Genomic DNA, 10,353 nt, shown 5'->3' on the forward strand with positions numbered 1-10,353 from the left:
CCTTAGTCCCAGAGACCAGGCTCATTGGCAAATAATAGAAATCGACTCCAAGTACTAAGGATGCTTTCATGATTCAGAGAATTATGCTCTCATTGCATGGACAGCATCACGTGGACAGCAAGATCTGGCATTCTTCCTGGCCTTGGAAGACAATGAATAGGTCCCCTACTGAATCTCTTTTCTCTTTAGGTTAGACATCCATAATTCACTTATCATCTGTCCCTCTTAAGAGATGGTTTGCGTTCCATCATCATCTTGATAAGATTTTCCCAGAAGACCCTACAAGAGGACCAGATCCTCTGTAGGTTTTAGTCCCAGAATATTGGGTATCCTTATTTCAGGAATCAAATGAAGAAGGTTATATCACTTACACTCACTCTCAAAGTTGTCACATAAGTACTTTTCTGTGTCCATTCCAGGATGTCCTCAGAAAGAAACCATGTGCTTGTGTGACTCAGCTTTGACAAAACACTCAAAATTCATCATGAACTTGTCATTCTTGAGACACAGCAAAGTTGTGAGAGCATTTTTTTGAAAACTGTCAAAACACAAGGGGTCAACTTAGAGGATAATAAAAATAAGAAAGGAGTAGTAAAACTGCCAACTCCTCATTTCTCTCCAAGCTGTATTTTGGCAAAATTCTATTAGTTCTCTTAAAGAAAGAAAGACTGTCAGATTTAAGGACCCAAGCAAACAAGAAACAGGGCATGTTAACTGAAAGAATTATTGTAATCGAAGTTTGAGTGCAAAATTACATCCTTAATAATTTTACACTAAGTGAAGTACATTTCTGCCCATGCTTGTAAAGACAGAGAATTTTCCTCATGTCTGACACATCAAAACCAATAACCTTGCTATGCAATAACCAGAGAAGGAGGTTGAAAGAATGTGAAAGCTTTTTTATTGTAGTGAACACAAGGATGTGCAAAATGCATTGTCACTCTATTATGTAGGCATCTAGGTGTGAGATAATTGATCAAAACCCCTGAAAGTGGGACTTGAGAAAACAAAGCATGTAAAAAAGAAGTGTTTTTGTTCCTTAAAAATGTTATAAGTATATAACTTTTTATATAGTATAACCTTTTTTATATTGTATATTTAAATATTATGATCTAAAGTATTACAAAATAAATGCCAGTTAAATGAATCCAGGCACAACTGGATAAATGTCACTATACTATGTGCACTTGTGACACAATACAAAATAGGGGTCAGAAAAATATAAGGCACTGATGTTTCTTTTTAACACCTATTTGTTTTAACTGACTGGTAGATGCAATCTACATGTATTACAAAATCCATCAAACATCAGGACTAATTCATACAACAAGGGAAAGAACTCACAAATGAACCAAAATCCCTAAGTCAGCTCTGTGGATAGTGCATTACTTTTATAATAAGTACCATAAGAGCTAATGTTTCAATTGGTCCTGGATTTTTTTCTCTGTAACAGCAAAGAACTTTTCTGAGCCATCGCTATGCTTTCCTTTAGTTTATCCTATGACAAATGGCTTAAAGTAATTAAAAAGCAGAATGGCACAGTCATCAGAATGTCACAAGGACATACAGTTTCTCTATGTCAAGCTAAACGATCTTGAAGTCAGCATTCCTTAAGGTGGAGTTACACGCACCTATATTAGAATCCCCTAAAAGGCATCTTGTTTATAAACAAGGTTCCTAAGATCTGTCCAAGACTTCATGAATCAGGCTCTCCCCAGTCTGGGAACTGGGATCAGCCCTTTTCAACAAGCTCTCCAGGTGATCACCTATACACTAAATCCTATACATTGTCTTGAGAAACAGCCCTTAAAGGAATTGCTCCAGGGAATTGCATTCAATTAGCTGTATATAAATCAGTGGTTCACATCCCTGGCTATGCAATAGAATCACTTGTGGGAGGTTTAAAGTCACAACCATGATTGCACATAATTTCTAGACTATCTTATTTGGCCTGAGGTGATAGCTAACATGTTATTCTAATAAATAACTAGAATTGCATGCTCTTAGTAGCATGATTCACAATATTCGAATACAGGGAGTAACTCAAGTGTCTATCAACAGACAGATGGATAAATAATTAAGGTGTGTGTATATACACAGTGAAACACTATTCAACTGTAAAAAGGAATGCCATTCTGATATATGCTATAACGTGAATGAACCTTGAAAACCTTATGCTAAGTGAAATAAGCCAGACACAAAAGAACAAATTCTGTATGATTCTTCTTACGTGAAGCATCTAGAATAAGCAAATTCAGAGAGACACGAAATAGAAGTTACCAGGGGCTGGGGGGGTGGGGGTGGGTGGGGAGGAAGAGAAAAGTTTAGCAGTTAGAGAGCTTCTCTTTAAGGTGATAGAAAAGTTTCAGAAATATATAGCAGTAGTGGTTACTGATACTGTGAATGTCTTTTATTGCACACTAAATTGTACACTTAAAATAGTTACAATTATAATTAAAATTACAACTAATTTAAATTATAAACTTCCTGTTATATACATTTTACCATGATAAAAAGGTTTTCAAAAGGTAAAAGACGTATGTAGCTAGAATTGAGAATTTCTGTACCTAACAGAGATGAAGCAAATCACCTGTCAAAGAAACATTTGATATGCGGTCACTTCATTTTACCAAATCCTCATTGTCCATTGAAAAAAGGTGAAGTCCTGAGTGTGGGCCTCCATGATTTGGCCCTGGCCTACCCATCCAATCTCATCTCTCATCTGCACTCTTATCCTTTGTTTCAACCATAACTTCAAATTGAATGATGAGTAATCTCCTAAATGCATTATTTGGATCCACACATTCACACTTCTTCCACATGCTTTTCTTTCTTTCTGCAAAGTTGTCTTCTTGTCAAAGACTCTTGGTCTAGTTCATTATATAAGACCAAGGTGTCAACCCCGGATACACATTAGAATCGCCTGGAGAGCCTTTAAAATCTAAGTTTGCATGGGTCTCTCCCCAGACCAATGCAATCAGTTTATTTCAGAAGTGGGAATCGAGCATCAGTCATTTTTGTTAACACTCCTCAGGTGATTCTAATGTGCTGGCAGGGTGGGGAACCACTTTTGCACTTGTTGCTCAGTGTGTGATCTGCGGACCAACAGCCTTGACATCATCTTGGAGTTTGTTAGAAATGCAGAATCTCAGGAGTCATTTGAGACCTACTGACTCAAAATCTACGTAGTAACAAACTATATCAGTAATTTGTGTGCCTGTTCAAATTTGGAAGAAAATTTATGAACAACCTAGACAGCATATTCAAAAGCAGAAACATTACTTTGCCAACAAAGGTCTGTCTAGTCAAAGCTATGGTTTTTCCAGTAGTCATGTATGGATATTAGAGTTGGACTATAAGGAAAGCTGAGCACCAAAGAATTGATGCTTTTGAACTGTGGTGTTGGAGAAGACTCTTGAGGGTCCCTTGGACTGCAAGGAGATCCAACCAGTCCATCCTAAAGGAAATCAGTCTTGAATATTCATTGGAAAGACTGATGTTGAAGCTGAAACTTCAATACTTTGGTCACCTGGTGTGAAGAGATGACTCATTTGAAAAGACCCTGATGCTGGGAGGGATTGAAGGCAGGAGGAGAAGGGGATGACAGAGGATAAGATGGCTGGATGGCCTCACCGACTCAATGGACATGAGCTTGAGTAGACTCTGGGAGTTGGTGATGGACAGGGAAGCCTGGTGTGCTGCAGTCCAGGAGGTTGCAAAGAGTCAGACACGACTTAGCAACTGAGCTGAACTGAACTGAAGGCTCATCTTAGGACTTGAAGAAGCCCTCTCACAGGCACTATAGCCTTGTTAACCACACCTGCCTAAAACATACCTCTCTCTATTCAGTTCTCCCATTGTACTAGGATTTTAAGATCTTGTATGGATGCTAAGTCACTTCGGTCATGTCCAATCTTTGCAACCCTATGGACTGTAGCCCACCAGGCTCCTCTGTTCATGGGAATCTCCTGGCAAGAATACTGGAGTGGGTTGCCATGCGCTCCTCCAGGGGATCTTCCCAAGCCAGGCATCAAACCCACATCTCTTATGTCTCATGTATTGGCAGGCAGGTTCTTTACCACTAGCGCCACCTGGGAAGCTCTGAGATCTTGAGGTTGGGACAATATTTTATCTTCCTATCTCTAGTACCCAGCATGGCATCTTCTATGGTAGCTTCCATAAATAGTTACTTGAACTATATTAAAATTTAAAAGCAACATGATATCTAATAACTAGCATTTCAAAGATAATGGTAACACTCTTAAAGTAAAGAATAAGACACGACAGGAATAAAGGAATCTATGTATTGAGCAACGATTATGTTCCAAGACCTTCAAACATGGTAGGTGCAATCCTCACAACAGCTCCATGGAATAAGCATTTCCATCTATTTTATAGATGGAATAATTGCAGCTCAAACAAGAAGAAATGTGGTCACAGAGCTGATACAGGATGAGAGTGGGATTTGACACCAACTGTCTTATTTCACAGCCCAGTTTGCTGAGCTTCTAGTAATTTAAAAACTAGCTCTTTTCAGAATCTCCTGGAGGTATCTTTACTCTCTTTTCTATTCCTATCCTTATCTGCCTCTCACCATCTCTTCCTTTTTACCATGGAGCGTGACCTTCCCACTTTGTTCCAAATACTTTCTCCTGTCTCCTTTCTAAGTCTCTGCTTGCCTCCCCCTCAATGACTTACCTGGTCCCTCAGCAGGAACTGAAGTATGTTTAAGACTCTTGTTTTAATTATCAAATGTATTTTCCTTTTTAAAAATTTAATATCAGGTCAATTACACTCCTCAGTAGGTGTTTAAGATTTCTGATAAGTCCTGTTCTGATAGGACTTGAAGTAGGTTATAGATTAAAACACTATTTGATGGCAGTTTTAATTGAAAGTAAGGGATTTTATTGTTGCTTCTCTTTGGTTTGATTTTAGGTAAAAGATATAAATTATGAGCCTAAATTAAGTTGTTTTTTTATTGAAAAGTAGGGCTCCAAGGATAACTCTTGTCCTTCCTCGCCCTTCAACAGAGAAGAAACCCAATTCTACTTCACTTCTTTTTCTTCTATGTGTTAAATATCAGACTGGATAGAAACATGAATTTGAGAAACTAAATGTTTTATTATTTATCTAAATATCATATATAAATATCTTCACTGAGAACTGTAACAACTGGACACAATCCAGTTAACAAATACATATTTTTTCTTTGAAATAATTTTTTAAATAGAACACTTCAAAAACTTCCTAAGAAAAAGCAATGATAACAATAACTTATACAAAATGTCAAGACCAAAAAAAAAAACACCCAAATTTAATATAGAACAATAAGTCCTTTGTTAGAATAGAATTTGAACGGAAAAGAAATAGCAGAGTTATGTATAACCCAGTATATCCATATAAAGATTGGATTATTTTATGATAAAGCCAAATGGAATAAAAGTATTTCAGGGTTGAGTCTCCACAATTTCAAAATAACAAAGTTGCTTCGGTAATTCAATGCCAAACAGTAATGCCTATGATGGTCATTGTATCCTCTTTGAAAATCTCTCTTATACTCGTTGTTGAGGACTGTACGTGTTGTGAATAGTTAACCATCACTGCAGAGTGACCAGCTTATCTGGGTTTGTCCAGAACTTTCTCAGTTTTATCTTTGGCCTCTGCCCTCAAAACCCATCAGTTCCAGGCAAACTGTGATGGCTAATCACCCCATCTGACAGTCATGTTGTGCCTGAACACACCCCTTCCTATTTGCATACAGAGGGGTGAGTCTGTCACACGGCTCTCTCCTGGTTAATCTTCCTTTCCAAATGTAGGTCTGAACTGAAGAGATGTAAACCAGACCCAGAGCCAGGGCACTGCACGGTGGAGCTGGTTATGCCTTCTACTCGGGCATCACGTCTAAAGGAAGGGGGGCACCATTCACATTGTAAATGTTGTATGTTCATTTGACATTTTTTTCAGTGGTAAAGAGTCTTATTACTACAAAATCATTGTATTATGATAATTCTCTGACTGATGGAATTAGTTACCGAAGAAGGAAGCCTATTTCTAATTGACACATACATGCAATGTGGGCTGGTGGCTGCCTTGGAGGCCACATGTTTAGTGAGATGCTTTAGGGGAATCTGAGTCAGCCACTCAGTGGAGACAAGGGAGGATGAGGAAGCCATTAATTAGTATAAACAAAGACAAGAGCCCACGTGTGTGAAGACAGGGGTGGCTGCCTCAATTCTTCATTCCAGTTTTCCACTCCTGAGCCTGCCTGCTTCCTTGGGAAGCAACTCAGAGACCTTATAACAAAAATCTTCTCTTTTATTTAAACCGAATGAATGGATCTTATACCTCAGGATTAACCAAGTTAATTCTGTAATTTGAATCTAAAAGTTGAAGATGTGAAAATAAAGCAAATTTATCTGACAAAAATGTTCATTTTATTTATTTTTTGAAATGACCAGAAATTTCAACAAAAATAATCTTCATAACACATTGCTCCGTGCCAACATAGCCTCTGCAAAAAAAAAAAAAAAAAAAATTGGAGAAATCATACTGGGAAGAACATTTTGAGTGTATGTTGCCAATTACATTTAGCAAATAATAATGCACTCCCAAATGTCCTTATTATTAATAGTAAAGTACCCTTTGGATTCTCTGTAAATAGATATTATTAAATCTTATAATCTAACAAATTCTGTATAAGAACTTAGGCTGATTAGGGAAGGATGTTGTTACTGGCAAAGAGATTTAAAATGAGCATCAAATTTGTTTATCTCTCCCTTTCAGTGACGGGCATATAATGCCATTCTTGAGATAGTGAAATGAGGGAAGTCTTCAATTAAAGACTTGATAAGAAACTGCAGAATATCCATGCCACTTCATATTCTTTTTATAATTATAAGTCTCGATATTTCCCAAAGCATCTTATGTGTGCTCAATCACATGTAATATCTAGAGTCGATCACATAAAATGTAATTTAGTTGTGGGTTTGCAAGGTTTCTGTTCTGTAATATCACTCATAGCAGTGATACTACTGTGTACTTCTAAAGGGCTTTGCTTTAAAAGTAGTTGAGTAAAATTGATGACCCAGTGCAAGTTCGATATATGAAGCAGGGCACCCAAAGCTGGTGCTGCGGGTGCTCAGAGGGATGGGGTGGGGAAGGATGTGGGAAGGGTTTCAGAATGGGGGGACACATGTGTACCCCTGGCTGATTCATGTCAATGTATGGCAAAAGCCATCACAATATTGTAATTACTCTCCAATTAAAATAAAATAATTAATTAAAATAATAAAAGTAGTTGAGAGTATTGTCTTCCTGCTCTGCACCAGTGAGACAGACGCAGTGCTAACGCTATGTGCAGGAAAAAGGAATCTTTCTAATGTATTCTAAAGAAAGTCACTTTTTTCAAATCTTTACTTACCAATATTATGCACTCTGTGATAACAAAGTGAGCTCTGCATATCCTGGCATAATTGAAAAGCTTATTTTTAAATGCCATATGTTGCTATGATTCATGCTGTGTTTTAATGATTATCACACATGCAAGCAAAATGCTATATTAGTTTTATATTCATGTAATTCCTGATTATCCCAAATCCACACAATGAAAGACTGAAATGATATTAGGGTGCCAGAGATGTGAAGAATCTCAAAAAGTTCTCTTATCTAGCATCTCATCTTTCTAGACAATTGAATTTAAGTCATCCAAGACAAAGGGGAGCACTTCCTTTTTCAATTTAGTAAATGTTTTATGGAGGTCCACAATGTAACCTATGCTGTGGAGGATAAAAGTTGAAGAATCCAATTATTTTTTGTCTTTAGGGAATATACAGTATTTTTTCCAAAGAAGTATAAAATAAATAATAGTATATTAGTACTGCATGTCTCAGAATGGCATATGGCACAGGTTCTCAAGTTTCAGCACACACCAGAATCTCCTGGCAGGTTTGTTAAAACACAGATTGCTGGACTCCTGCCTCCCATTTCTGATTGAGTAGCTGGGGTAGGGCCCAACAATCTGCGTTTTCAACAAGTTCCCCAGTGATACAGGTTCCCAGATGATGCTCTGGGAACCACTGCAGTAAAACATTGGGATTAAAAGTGCAGGCTCTGGAGTTCAGGGGCAGAGTTTGAATCCTGAGTGGATTTGAGTTCAAGTCCTTTATTGAACTACAACGATAGTATAAATTTACAAAGTACCTTTCCTTGGAAACAATTTTCCTTTACTTTAAAATAATATTCTTCCTAATTTTGGGTGTTGAAATATATTTATGCCCATGAAAATAATGGTAATGGATATTGTCATTTATTTATTAGTATAATAAAACCTTGACAATACCATAACTGTTTCCCTCCTGCACTATAATTTGGGGATGAAATTTTAAAATACATAAATAAAGGAAAATTGGGATTGGGCCCTTCCCAAGAGGGCCACCATGACTGTGTCCCTCTGCAAGTCTCTGAAAGGGGATGGGACATTCTTTGGGAATGAAACTCAGTTGTAGCATGAATAGCAGTCGTGGGAAGAGGTCAGGAGGGCAGTGTGCAAGAATGGAGTGCACAAAACACAGGCTGCTTCTGTTTGACTCACTTGATGTAACAGAACAGGGAGATGAGATGTGCTGGGGTGGCCTCCCTGTGACCTCCCCGGTAGGTCAGTTCACATGCAGGACACGCATCTCTGTCGTCATAGCAACTTTAGGGCAAACCTCTCGTGAGACCTAAAGCAAGAAGTCAGGGACTAGACTCTGTCCTGACCATTTGACTGATGACTTTTCTAATACAGGGTTCAATGAAGCAGGACTTGAACTCAAATCCATTCTATTCTGCCAGAATAGGAATCCAGGTTATCTCCTGGGCTTAGGGAATGGGCCTGGTGATGTTAGTCAGATGTTTCTATTCTTGCCCCTCTGATCCATATTCAATCATCAAGCAAAACACACTTAAGCCATATGAAGCTCTTAAAGATAAAATACAGTATTTCCTACATATTTTAGCTTAATATTTTGACCCTAACAGACTCTCTATGATCCCATGGACTGCAGCACGCTATTTATTAGCTCCTCTGAGCTAGTGCTGCAGTCCATGGGGTCGCCAAGAGTCAGACATGACTTAGTGACTGAACAGCAACAAACCACATTCTCAAGACTCTAGATTAGAAAAAACAATTTTAAGAAAAGATTTCAAAGAAACATTTTCAGTCCCAGTCAAACCTCTTTAGGTAGAGGTCAGGAATTGAAATCAGGGAGGTGGTAGGATTCAGGTGAAGGGTAAGAGTCAGTGATACCTTTGGGGCCCACCAGTAGGAAATGTCCAACTCTCTTAATAGTTCAATAATCCCATTCTGAGCATAAAAATGGCTCCCCAAATGAGCCACAGCAAAAGGACCCACTTCAAGGTAAACAGAGTAAATGTTCTCAGTAACTAAAGGTCATTGAAAAGTATTGTCTTAGGGGATGGGAGAAAGTAGCTGCAAATCATATATATGATAAGGGGTTAATATTCAGAATACATGAGGGATTCATACAACTCAATAGCAAAAAAACCAACCCAGTTAAAGAATGGACAAAGGACCTGAATAGACATTTCTCCAACATATAGACAGCCAACATACATATGAAAAGGTGTTCAGTATTACTCATCATCAGGGAAACAAAAATGAAAACCACAATAGATATCACCTCACACCTGTCAGGATGGCTCTTCCTAAAAAAAAAAGATAAGTGTTGGTGAGGATGTGAAGAAAAAGCAATCCTGTTACTCTGTTGGTAGAGATGTAAATTGGCACAGTTAACACTGAAAACAGTGTGACGTTTCCTAAAAATATTAAAACAACCATATGACCTAACAATCCCAATTCTGGGTATTTATCCTGAGGAGCTAAAATCAGAATCTAGAAGTTCTACCCGCATCACATGTTTATTGCAGTGCTATTCAAAATAGCCAAGAAATAGAAACAACCTAAGGCTTCCCTGGTGGCTCAACAGCAAAGAATCTACCTGCCAATGCAGGAAACGCAGGTTTGATCCTCCAGGCTAGAAAGATCCCCTGGAGTAGGAAATGGCAACCCACTCCAGTATTTTTGCCGCAAAATTCCATGAACAGAGGAGCCTGGCAACGTGACTGAGCAACAAAACAACAGCAACAAGAACCAACCTAAGTGTCCCATCTACAGATGAATGGATACTGAAAATGTAGTATATGTGTATATATGGAGATTTATCAAGAATGGTCATCAATATGGCCTCCTTTGGACTTTATTCCCCAGATTAGCTTGATGAATGCAGCCTGGCTTATGCTCATGCTTCCTCTGGTATGGTTATCATAATTTTACAGTGGGTGGACAGTCCCTCA

The sequence above is a fragment of the Budorcas taxicolor genome, chromosome 2, assembly GCF_023091745.1.
Source record: "Budorcas taxicolor isolate Tak-1 chromosome 2, Takin1.1, whole genome shotgun sequence".
NCBI classification, from domain to species: Eukaryota; Metazoa; Chordata; class Mammalia; order Artiodactyla; family Bovidae; genus Budorcas; species Budorcas taxicolor.